The 12852-nt window shown below is 40.9% G+C and overlaps 1 protein-coding gene across 4 annotated transcripts in view; it reads right to left on the bottom strand.

Moving 5' to 3' along the window:
* LOC132987300 (hyccin 2-like) overlaps positions 1 to 12397 on the bottom strand; it is a 43459-nt gene extending 31062 nt beyond the window's left edge. Inside the window, exon 1 of one of the 4 annotated variants that reach the window (XM_061054276.1) lies at positions 12184 to 12397. The gene's annotated coding sequence lies outside the window, so the exon portion shown is untranslated. Of the gene's footprint in view, positions 1 to 9603; positions 9687 to 12183 lie in introns of those variants that run through there. The other 3 variants (XM_061054278.1, XM_061054279.1, XM_061054277.1) reach the window with 3 other exon arrangements.
* Between the last annotated feature and the right edge of the window lie 455 nt (positions 12398 to 12852).

Here is a 12852-nt window from a genome sequence, read left to right as displayed (position 1 = left end):
CAATGTTCTGCAGTCAGCCGTCACTGTTAGCTAAATATACAGCTAATGAGGCCTGGCGAATGACAATAAGCTAGTTTACCTTCAAGCACTGCTCTTCCTCTATGCAGGACCTGCTCATTGTCCTACAGCGAGGCTCACAAGGGAATAGGAGAGCGCCAGCCCATCCTGTTTACGGCACTTCAAACCCCAAATCACAATGACACTGCTCAGCACGCTTGTTTAATGGCTCACATGGTTGAAGCAAAGCCAACAAGCGCTTCACATTTTAACAGAGTAGTTTTGTATGATTAAAACAAAAGGCCATAAATATTAAAGCTAGGACGAGTCAAAACAATTTTGACTTGGAACTTCACTTCAAGAGTCAACACTGGCTCTGGCTTTACCCGGACTTTCTCCTTCCAGCCCCCCAAAGTAAATGTTCCGTGTTGAGTCGGGATGAGCTGATGTGAAAACACAGCAGGTTATATTCAGGAAAATTCACAGCAAGCGAGCAGGAGGGGGTGGTGATGTTTATATCCTGCGACATGGTGCACAACCATAGGCGTAGACTGTAATGCACCTGATGGGTACAATCTCCATGCACGCAATGAACCTGCTTCATGATGTTTTCTCTTCTCTTTCTGCAGTATGTTCCTCTTCACTCTTTTGTTGATATTGTAAACTTGTTGAACTACAGGTAGCACTGATATAAAGGCAACAATTGTCTTTATAGCGTCATTTACCGGACTCTGTTGCTTAGCCTGCGTCAGTCTTTTTACATCATCTTTTGCCTCATGAGACCCCCCCCCCCCCTTCTGCTGTGAGGTGCATCAAGTTTAGGGGCAGTTCACCTGAAATTTCTACCATTTTTTTACGAGTGTATGACAGTTAACAGAATCTTATAAGCTCTTTTGCAATATGCCGCCTTTATCGTTTTACACCAGACCAAACAATGCTGAAATGTAGGTGTCTAACACAGTGCTGCTCCATCCTGCTGGCTCACTCATTTACAGTGACGTTGATTTCACTCTGTTACGCCTGTGTTACCTCGTGTCCAACTCGATTCTGCCTCTGAAGCTTTTACACAGAGCAGAGGGAGTAACACATGTTACAGTACGGCCTTGAACAGGTTGCAACAAAAAGATTGCCAGACTAAGGGTCATAATTTGGAGGGTCACAAATGTTGTACATCTTACATTACGGGGAACATGCATTGTGTGGTTAACACTCTGATAACTTATGAGATTATACACCGAGGGAGAACAGAGGAAAAGTCAGAGGACCTTATGTCATTATGATTTATTGTCTGGGTGGAGACCAGTCTAAGGCTGAACTTATTGATTTCAAACAATCCAATCAGACTATTCACTCCTGACAGTTTGTCCAACCAGCACTGCCAGCGTTAGAGCCATGAAATGCTTGAATGGAAAAAAAAAGAAAAATAATAATAATAATAATGGTTTTATGATACATTCCCTTTGACACTAAATGTGCAATTTTCTCTCTCTACACTGCATACATTTTCTGGTTTGACGATCCTATGTTGCAAATTATTACAACCTTTACACCACCACTGATTAGTGTGTAAAACACTAAAGGGGACATGGGGCATCACTCATAGACAAGTATGGATGCCTACATGTTGATCTAGTTATTCAAAAATCCCCACTGAAGATTTCAGATCACATTCAAATTAGAGCCTAGAACCTCCTATTTGTAAAATAATCTGATAAATCCAAAAACCCCTCTGAACAATCACTCGAATCAGTGCTGAAATCCAAAACAGTATAACGTTAACATTTTGAAGGTTTGGTCCACACTGTGTGTATATGTGCCATGACTTCACCTGTCCTCTCTGCAAGCTGTCAGGAAATAGAGGCCTGACAACAGCTGCAGCATGCTAATCGATGTGCTGTGCAACGCCACAAACACTACAAGCATGCTAATCAAGTCAGCTCTATGACAGACAGCTTGTGTGCTAATCCCACTCTGCCGCTCTGTTTACTGTGTGTGTTTGCCTTACTGTCAGTTTAACTAACCTGTTTACCGGTAGTTAGGGATTGACTGAACTCATTAGGGGTCAGTCTTAAATACAACTGTTTTTTTATTCCGATAAAGGACTTTTTTTTCAACAGGTGACACTCTGACACACAAGCAGCTTTTGCCAACATCTGTCCCCTTGGTTACTGAGGTCTTATTTGAGATGAGTACTAAACGGGGGCACCTAACAATGCTCATCCTTCATGACAGAGAGATGAATCACTCGGGTATCCGGAACTAAGTGACTCATTTAACCAGTGTAAACAACCACAAGGTTAGAGCTCTGAAAAGTGTAGAAGGGAGGAGCTACAGCCCAGTATTACTTACAGAGTTACTCTGTGCAAATTATGATCTACAGTTTGCACTTGTTCATTTTGTGGACCCAATTTCCCATATTGAAAGGTGTTTGGTTTTATTTACTGAATGAACCAGTGTCGAGCAGCAGTAGTGAACTCCCCTGGAAAAAAAAGGCAAACAGAAAAACCTGACACAATTAACACTTCAGTCTTTATGTCAGGGTTTTCCTTTAAGCGGCGCTGCAGTTGCTACGTAATGGAAAGGATTGAGTCATTTTATTTCTCGCAAATCAACTTCAAGTGTTACAAAGTTTCTGCAAGTGTGTCTTTCATCAAGCAGGGAAAATGTTTTGGCATTAATATTCCATATCTGTATTTCTTCTTCGGTTGTTGGTTGTCGATTCAGACTGATAACCTCTCCAGATAGATTTGTAAATCGGCACAAAAGGCACAGCATTTTATCACATAATATGAGGCTGAGTTTTCTTTATTTGTCTCTTATGTTATCAGGTTATTGTCGTAAAAACCTATACAATATTAAGATCTCTGTATGATGTTTAAAATCCAGCTATGAAAGCTGCTGCCACAGCAGACGCGGAGATGACGCCATGGCAAGATGGCAGCGCTCACAAACAGACAGTAGAAATTAGTCTATATATATATAATTTAGTGTATAATATAGTATGACATTTTGTTTTGTTATTGCACTTGTAAGAATGGTAAACAATGTGAAATGTATACATATTCCAGCATGTGATAATGGTCGTACAGGGAGGACCTGATGTTTCTTCTTTCTTTTTTTTAAACTGGGTTCTTGTTTTTGTCTTGTTTTAAGAAGGTTCAGGGCAGATGACGGACACACTTGTATGAGAGAGAGAGAGAGAGAGAGAGAGTAAGTCCCTTTAGTTTAAAATGTTTCTCTCTAACATGGCAGATGACCTTCTTAACCTGCATCAACAAATGAAGAAAGAATAAAAATATCTTGGGAGACTAGAAGCGATCTTTGCGAGTCTGTATCGGTCTGTCTCAACTTCTCCTCTCTGCCCTAAATGAGCAGTGCCAGGTTTCAACCGTCCAACACTGGGGATTTTTCAAGGTCAGCTTAGCTCAGTCAGCCATGAATTATTGAGCTTGAGTGAGCTCCATGCCTGTTCTGTTTGTGACACATCTGACGCTGTCCCTCTTCTTTTAAGATTACCCATTGTGACACATGACAAACTTAATGTCCAACAATGATGGCGTGGTTATTTATTGATCCCTGTTTGGGAATGGTCTCTGCGCTTACCCTCTGCAAGGGAAGGTCAGATCACATAAGATCGAATACAGAGAAGGAAGGGGAGATTCTTGCTCAAGGATACTAAATGCAAGATAGCTGACGGCAATTAAAGGTCCAAAACACAATCTTTCACCTTCAACATCTACACATAATGAGTTTAACATGCAAGGGCAGATTCTTTGCTCCAACCGGGAAATTTAAATGTACATGTTGATATAACTGATTTATGTTATGTTTCATAGGACCCTATGCTAATTTCATGACCAATGTTTTTTGTCTACTGATTTGCACAAACACATAGCGAAGTCCAAATGCCTAATAAGCACCACGATAACGTGTGCTAATTTTGTTTGCTGCGTGCCAATTTATCCCTCTAATACATTAAATATGTTGGTCTCAATTTAACTCATCCTCTTTGGTACATGTGTGTTTGCAGGTGGCTTAACACACAGACTTTATCCAGACACTTTCCCTAGGCAGAGGGATTAACTCTAATACCTAACCACAGTGAACGAGTCGTCTGTAATCCTCATCCCTGTGCCTCTCTGGATCGTTACAAGAACCAGCCACTCACCGGTGTGGTACGCTGTCTGCGAATGAATATAACTGTGTTTATTTATAGAAAATATAGCGTTGCAAAATTAAACCTATTTCCTTGGTTTCCACACAGAATGATGACCATACACATCTGTTAAGAAGGTAAGCCCACAGTTAGAAAACCTGTGAGATGCCAGCTGGCAGAAATGACTTTTGTTTAGTAAAGGTCAAAAAAGGCAGGAAGCTGTGCCTAGGTTCAATATGTCCCTGTGGGAATCAATAGTAGTGCCCCAGGAACACGTGGTCACACCAAAACCCCCAACAGGTAATAATAACTGCAGGTAATAAAGCAGACCTAAAAATAGAGACATAGGTGCACAGAATAGAAAGAGAGAGTCGATGACTGGCTTCTTGTGCTCCCTCATCCTCTCCTCCTCCTCTCTCATAGGCCAGGCACGGGGAACTGAGGCGTACGCACATCCTGGGCTAAATTTAGATCTGCTGCAGCTGCAGGGCCAGACGTATTGGGATGGGCCTGTGTTGCAACTCAGTACACACACACACACACGCACACACACACAAACAGACGCAGGCATGGTTCCACCAATTAGACAAGGTTGTGCCACTACACACAACAGCACAGGTGAGAGCCAACAGCATCCTGCCTACTTCCTCCCTGTTCAAACATAAATGCTCTCAATGCAAATGTTGTGTGTTTTCACATCTACATGCAGGATGAGCAAACATACAAACACATGCTGTATCCAGGCACCACAAAGTGCATGACAATAACCTCACCTGCACATAATAGCACAGGAAGAAGGAGAAAAATGTTTTGCTTTTAGAGCCGATCACAACTCCCATAAAAGAATAAGTAACAATGGTTGTTATCTTTTGACAATTTTCATAATAAGCAAGCACTTATGGACTAAAAATATAATGGTTATAGTGGCATGGCAAGGCAAGGCATTTCAAATTAAATACAATTTTAAGGAACAAACAAACTGTACAAGCATAAGCTAAAGCGAACTGTGATAATAAGTCAGGTTGGGAGGTTTACTCCGTCCCAGGTCACCCTGACCACATGAACCACTAATTGTGTAAGCTAACGTACTGCACAATTACCTGTAAAATAATAAAATAATCCCAATACGACTAAGAGCAATATCTAAATGCTCTGGCCTATAAATTCTGTTCTCCAGATGTTACAAAACATCTTTGTAAATGATTTTACCTGTTTCATAAATAAAGCTTTAAATCATAATTTCTAGTCAGATATAGCACTAGAAAAATGTATTGATGTCATTTATCCCGGTAATGTGTGATGAAGCTACTGTGATTCATTGATTAGCTGTAGGCTACACAGCATGTTTGCACTTTCAGGAGCTTGTGATTTTTTGACTGGCTGACCTTTTCTTGTGACCGTTCATTTCACCTGGCACTAATTTTGTCAATGTTTGTTGAGAGGCAGCAGGTAGTCAGTTATGTCAGATGCTATGACGTCACTTTTTTGCTGACCACGTCCTGGAAACTACGGCAACTCGCTGAGCACAATAAACCAAACACAAGAGTCGTACGTAGAGTAGAAAGATCTATTCACTCATTCTTGCTGCTCAGAGAAGGCCAAATACTATCATAGGCCACCGGGAAATGTCCAAGTGCTCCAGAAGTACTATCAAAAATATCTCATCCTGGGCTCCTTTAACAGTCAAATGCATCCCTCGCTGAGTCTTGGCTGTATTAACTTAAATAAAGGCACTTCCAGTCTGTGTGAGCTGCATAACATTTTATCAGTTGTGTACCAGATGGCAGTGGTAACAGCCAGGCATTAAGAGACTATATAAAAAGAATCAATCTTGTAGCTGATCGTCTTGATTGCTTTTGTGGCACATATAGAGGCATCAGTATAAACTTACAGTGTGTTTTATTTCAGCTAAAATGTCCTCACAGGAGGAGCTTTAACCTGTTCTAGGGGCAGCAATGTTAACTTCCCCCAAACCATATCATGTAATGGAAGGAAGTTCACAATCTAGAGCTTACAGAGTACAACTACCAAACACAATGAAATAAAACTGTGCTGTAAAATAAATCCAATCCATATCAAGGCAAAGATATTCAATTTTTGACGTGGTGTTGATTTAACTCAATGGCTATTTTCTCTTAGAAGTGAAAAGCATTATTTTCTGTACAACACTGTTCATTTTAAAATCTGCACTCGCTACATCCTGAAAGAATGCCCCAGAGGTTATTCCACTCTTGTCCTCAAAGGGTAAACATTATAAGCTTCACCAATAGAAGTCCATGCAGCAGAGCAGGGTGATTGTAGAAGATGTAAACAGTGTTTACTAGAGCCATGAGACAGAGGTGTTTTTTTTTCTTTTTCAATTAAAGCTTGGGCAGTTACAAGTTCACCGTCAGTTCAGACCACAGACACATGACCTGCTAATTCCACAGTATTTAACACAGCTGCTGACAGTGTGTGCACACTGCCCAGTGTGTGAGGGGGAACAGCTGACCATAACTTTACTCCAGAGAAACGGAGGAAAACTCTTCACTGCCATATAAGCTGCTCAGCACTCTAACAATGGGCCACCTTGAGCTTTGTGACATGCCAAGACCACTTCACAGCCCACAGACGCCGAGACCTAAGCCTGCATGACCAAAGGATCAACATGGTGGAAAACAGAGGAGAGTGGGTGTTAATAGACCACGACTTCAGATGACGGGGGGCCTGCAAAACCTGCCGACTACCAGGAAAAATCAAAGAGCTTGGCCTCTCTCTACTTCCTCCCACTCAAGAGCCTCATAATAGCCTTTAAATCAAATTTTTTTCTGCAGAATGAAAACCAACAATAATGTGGGCCCATTTTTGGCTCCATATTTCCCACTGCAGCAGAAGAAAAGATATTAGACGAGCCGGACAATAGCAGAGAGCCACTACACCCAAGCTAATAAGAATTAAGCCCTTGCCAGACTTTGGCTTGTCATGAAACACTCAGTCACTCAGTATTTTTAGAACCTAGACCACCTAAAATTAACCAAAAACAATTTAATTACATAAAGCAAGCTGTTCATTCTCTTTGGACTGAGTTCTCATATATGATCAGTAATGTTGCATACTTTTTATTTTAAGTTTAACCATCCCCCTTTTCCCAAAGATGGCCAGACTAAATGTAAGGGGACACATCTATCACAGCTTAAAGCCACCATTCTCTTTCCACGTCTTCCTTCATATCACAAAAACAAATAACTGGCAATAATGGAAAGGCTTCTGGAATCAACCAGGTTTGGCACCTGTTCAACTTTAGGCGGGCGCTGAGTCGTGACCGGAAAGCTGAGCAGGAGAGCAGATCTATAGGGAGGTAAAGCCCAGCAGAGAACATTTGCTCTGAGAGGATGATGACCTATCTGTGCTAAAACAAACTGTACATACTGCCTTATTAATACAGAGCTTGTATTTTTCACTCTGAACAGAAACACTACCATCTGATATCCAACTGTGTAAGCGTTCAGCTGCACTTCAGTCTCAAATGATATGTTATCAGAGGAGCAGCAGGTCATGTTTTTATTTTTATTCAACAGCTTCTGTTAACTTTCTGTGGTTTACAGTCTGAAATAACGACATGACTCATACTCATACTTAGCGGTATGTGATTACCTCTTACCCTAAATATCAAACTGAAAGCCATGCAAAATGAAAGTTAACAACTGGTAGTTTAAGCTTTTGCTGATGAAATGTAATAACCTGATTTGTGTGCAAACAGGGGGAGCTTCAATCACAAATCCTACTTCTGTGAAAATTCGTACACTTTTGTTTTTTCAAGAGGTTAAAATCAGAAGAGACACCAACATCTCAACAGCAGCTACACAGCTTTCTAGTATACTTTGACTTGTTTTCTTTCCCCCAATCTTCTTACATTTTGGTTGTGAGTCGTCTATGTTGTGAGTAAAACTAATATTTTTAAATATCAATGTATAAAAGCAAGACGCTCATCGAGATCTCATGTATTTCTTTCACACACACATTCAATAGGGTTTTGTCAAAATGGGGAAAGCCTTTGTGTTGTTCAAGTTCTTTAACCATTTTGTCCTCTGGGACATGACTTCAGGGTGGCAGGGTTGGTCACTGATCCAGCAAAAAATGTCAAACATTCACAGGCTCTACTCTCTTCTATTGCTGCATATCACATGCTGTCGTCCGCTACAGTGTGTTTTGATGAATCAAATGTATTAACTTGAATATTTACATTTTGCAATATTTATTAGAAAAAATAAGCGATATGCAAATCAAAGGTTTGATTTTACCACTGTGCAACTAAGAATTTGCACAGTGTCACAATACATTCTCCCCTATGAGAGGTCATCGATGAAGTGGCACATTTTAACTGGGTAGGATATTGTAATTGCGCATTTTGACCCTTCTTTTAAATTTCATCAGTCAATAATAAAAGGCTAATGGTGCGTTCCATTTGATCTTGGAAGTCGGAAACTCTGACTAACTGGTCTGATACATCATTAGGAACTCCCCTGGAAACTCGGAGCAACTTCAGTAGTCGGAGTTAAAATCCAACATGGCTGCTACGTGCATCAACAGTAATGTTTAAGCTGTAACTATAGTGTTTATTTGCAGCTTAGTCCTCTTTTTGTGTAATAAAATCAATCACATCGATAGTATCATGCAAGTTCTATCTGTAGACATGTCGTCATGATATTTATGCGTGTAAACTATCACATAGTGTGTTGTTATCGTCAGGTATTAGCGAATTAAACACAGTTTACTTGAGTGTGACGCTCCGAAATCCGAGTTCTGAGGTAAAGGGAACGCACCATAAGTATTAGTGGGGATGTGCTTGAAGTACCAGTATGTTCTTTATTTCCTACACACATCAATGCTGAAATGATTATTAGCTACACACTTTGTTACACACTAATATGCTTCCACTTAAATTGTGTAAAAGAATTTCAATACAGTTTGTATAATCTAAACTATCTTAATTATGTATTGATTGATTGAACAATATATCAAGAAAAGACTCCAAACATTTAATGATTCCTGCATATAAAACATGTGGACTTGATTGTTTTCTTTTTCTTATCAGGTTTGGGTGGACATATGTCATCTCAGTACATCACCTTTCAATGTGCATTCCAGTAGAGAAATACAGTAATGAAACGTCAGTCAACTTCCTGACATGCATTTTGCAGAATTGCCTGCATGGTAATACCATTATCTTGACTGTGGATATATACCCTGTGATTCCTAAACCTTATTGAAATCAGTTGTGAGAGCATTGATTCATATACAAACAAGAGAGTACACAAGCATTATGCTGCTCCACCTCTTTGGAGTCCCCAGAGGAACAGTATGAACTCTTGTTTGGCTGACAGAGAGACAAGCCTCTGAGCAAGGGGGGGCCTGAGAGACAGACATACTGTACATCACAGAGACAGCCAACATGCAGACAGGACTCATACCTGGCAGTGCAGTGACTCAGCAGCACCACAGCTCTATCTGCATGCCAACCACATATCCAGCTGATTCTGAGGATTGTCTGCTCTAAAAAAAAAAATCACTAGAAAAAGACTTCAATGGCGACTTGTAAACTTACATCAAGATCTGATATTTATTCTAAGGACCACAATAACAGCAACAAACAGGAAAAGACATGATCAAATAAAGCAGATCTGAATAACCAAAGACTCCAGGGCAGAACCGTTAGGTTTTCTGTTTGCTGGCCTCCAAAAACAAACATGGCCGTTCAGACTTTCTCAACCGACAGAGAAGAAAGTGCAGGGGGGGGGGGGGGGGGGGGGGGGGGGGGGGTGCCTGTCTCTGTGATCCTCTGGCTCAGTGGGAGCTAGTACAGTGGAAAATAGTCCCCACTGCTAATCCATGGCAGGCTAATTACAGCTTTGATCCCCTAGGCGTGTGCATCAGCTCAGGTGGGAGGGAGGCAACACACTATGGAGCTCAATACAGTTATGGTTACATTTGTTTTGGTTCAGAGAAGTCTCAATGAGTTCACATCTGCTGCAGTTGTGTGTCAAACCATCAATGATGATGTTCATAACTATTAGTTCACTTTTATGTGTCATTCCTGCACACATGCTAAAAGAGTTGACTTGAGCTTCAACTGAATCTCCTTGGAGAAGATTATCAGCACATGGCCCTTCAACTTCAGTTCAGTGTAATCACAATCCACACAATATGGTCCACCACATTTTACCGCTCACCAAAGACCTTGGGCTGAATATGCTGCCATTTATACCACCAAGGAATACAAAAAAAAATTAACCTCCTGAAGACAGAGACACAGATTAAGTGGGTAAATGGAGTTCCTGTCTAAAATAGGCCACAGCTCTGATGATAGCCCAGTCCCAAAACACGATGGCAGACACTGAGCAAAGGAGGAGGAGGAGAGATGGATGATGACTGAGGATGAGCAGCAGATGGCGAGGAATTATCTGGAACTTTAGCTCTACACCGTTGCCCATGATGCCATTATTTGAAGGGTAGTATACTTATCATGACAAATATAGCTCCAAGCAGCTAAAAATGATTAACAAGGCATACATGAACTGGCACTGCACAGCTAAGAGCAATGTTTAGTGATGTTGTAAGGATTGAGTGTGGCTTGTTGGTATAACTAAGCACTGAATTTTCTCGAATGACGTAAGAAACAGTTTCTTTAACAGAATTGGAGGAAGATGTCGCCAACCAAATGGATGCAGGTGCAAGCAGGGGGCTCCAGAGCAGCTCAAACAGATTCAATGTTTCTAGCTGAAACTGGATATTCACTGTGCACTCTTGTGGCAACTTTTAAATAAACATTCTTAATTGTTTGTACATACTCGCTGGTAACCAGACCCCGTCACCTGTACAAACTTATGCCCACACATGTGTAGTGGTCATTGAAAGCGAAATTGAGAGATGAGGTCTAGCTACTAATAGTCTAGGAATAATGTATATTAATGATTTATTCTTTAAATACACTCTTCAGGCCAATTTACGTCACTTAACAAAATCAGACCCAACGCTTTAATGCCACTTCAAAGCCTGAAAGACGTGATAGATATATGAACCGAAGAATTATTTGGGCAATTAAAAGTTATGTACATCATGCCTTGAAGAATGGCCACAGCCCGAGGAGACTGTGAGGTCCCACACAGACGCACTACATTCAAACTGTTCTGTCAGTCAAAGGGACTAAATATTGGAATATTCTCCCACTCACAATAAGAGACTCACAAACATATGCCACCTTCAAAACACACCTCAAACAGTGGATAAAAGAAAACCAAGTCTGTGACCACCTTTAACCTTTAACCTCTATTATTGTCTTGTGTCACTTTGTGTCTTTGTATTTGATTTGTAATTTGTCTTTCTCTGTTACCTGCCTAGGGACAACAGATGGAAACGAGCACTTCTGCTATAATCTGGCATTTTTACAGCTGTAATTGTTACAGTTCATTAATATGCACTGTCCCTAACAAATAAATAAATAAATAAAATTAAAAAAAGAATGCAAAATGTGCACTTCCGCTATTTACCTCCAAAAAAACCTGTTTGTGAACAAACTGAACAACTTGAAATACCACAGTGTAAACAGTGCACAGACATTTCAGTAGGTTTCTGTGCACTGTGTCCAAGGTGCTGTCTTACCTTCTACCTGACATGTTGTTTGAGTATACGCAGCTGTTAGCCCTTTACTTCACGGCTAACTAGCTAACGTCTGTTCACGTTGCCACGACAGCCTGAACCTGTACGTCAACGTTAGCTGCTGTTAGCCTGCTCCAGTCAGCAGCTGTCGGACATCCTCATCCCCAATGTATCCCCCCCCCCCAGTCGTGACCAGGCCGACACGAGCAAACACTGAAGCATTTATTATCTGGTCTCTAGCTAAAGACAGTCAACACTTGAATTGGCATTGGCCCTCACCACGGGTTTAACTTACATCAACACAACACTGCTGATGATGTTCCAACTCACCAGCTACCACGACTACCTGGAAAACCCTAAATGTTCCTCTAGTCACAAGGTAATAAAACACTCACCTCCACAGAAGCTGCTTATGGAAATAACACGGGACTTTATCGGGGAAGCACCGAGGTATTCTCCCCGAGCGGTCACCCCGGTCGAGTACCTTTCCTCCAAATGGTCCCTCTCTGTCCGCAAGCTGCACCTCTGTGATCCCCCCACACTGCAATGGTACTGAACAGCGGAACAAGCGATTGGCCAGTGTAAGCGGAACTCTCTGCGCTTTGGCGACCTGCAGGGGGAGCAGCGTGATACATTCAAGGCTGTCGGAAAATTCAGCATCATGATTTGAGCCCACGTATTAATTGAGCCACACAAGACAATTGAAAAACCTGGTTTCACTGAATAGCCTAGAATAGATTAATGTTGCGTTAGAATACAGTAAATGTATATACCATACATTCTATGGTATATACCAAATAAATAATTGTTAATTTAAAAATCTGAATACTTCGAAAACGTTAAGCAGATAGAGATATCAGAAGAGATTATTTTAGGTCTTTTCTTATGGATAATAAGATAATAAGGCCTTGTTGATGAGAAGAAATCACCTTTGTTCAACATTACTTAATTATTTTTACACCCCCCCCCATGCAGCCAACAAACATGATTTGATTACAGAAGCATTTGCATAAATTAACAAACTTGTAAAACATAACAGAAAGAGCAGCGATATATTGTATTAT

Source organism: Labrus mixtus, chromosome 13 (genome assembly GCF_963584025.1).
Source record: "Labrus mixtus chromosome 13, fLabMix1.1, whole genome shotgun sequence".
Lineage (NCBI taxonomy): Eukaryota > Metazoa > Chordata > Actinopteri > Labriformes > Labridae > Labrus > Labrus mixtus.
This window is presented reverse-complemented; position numbering and strand designations above follow the sequence as displayed.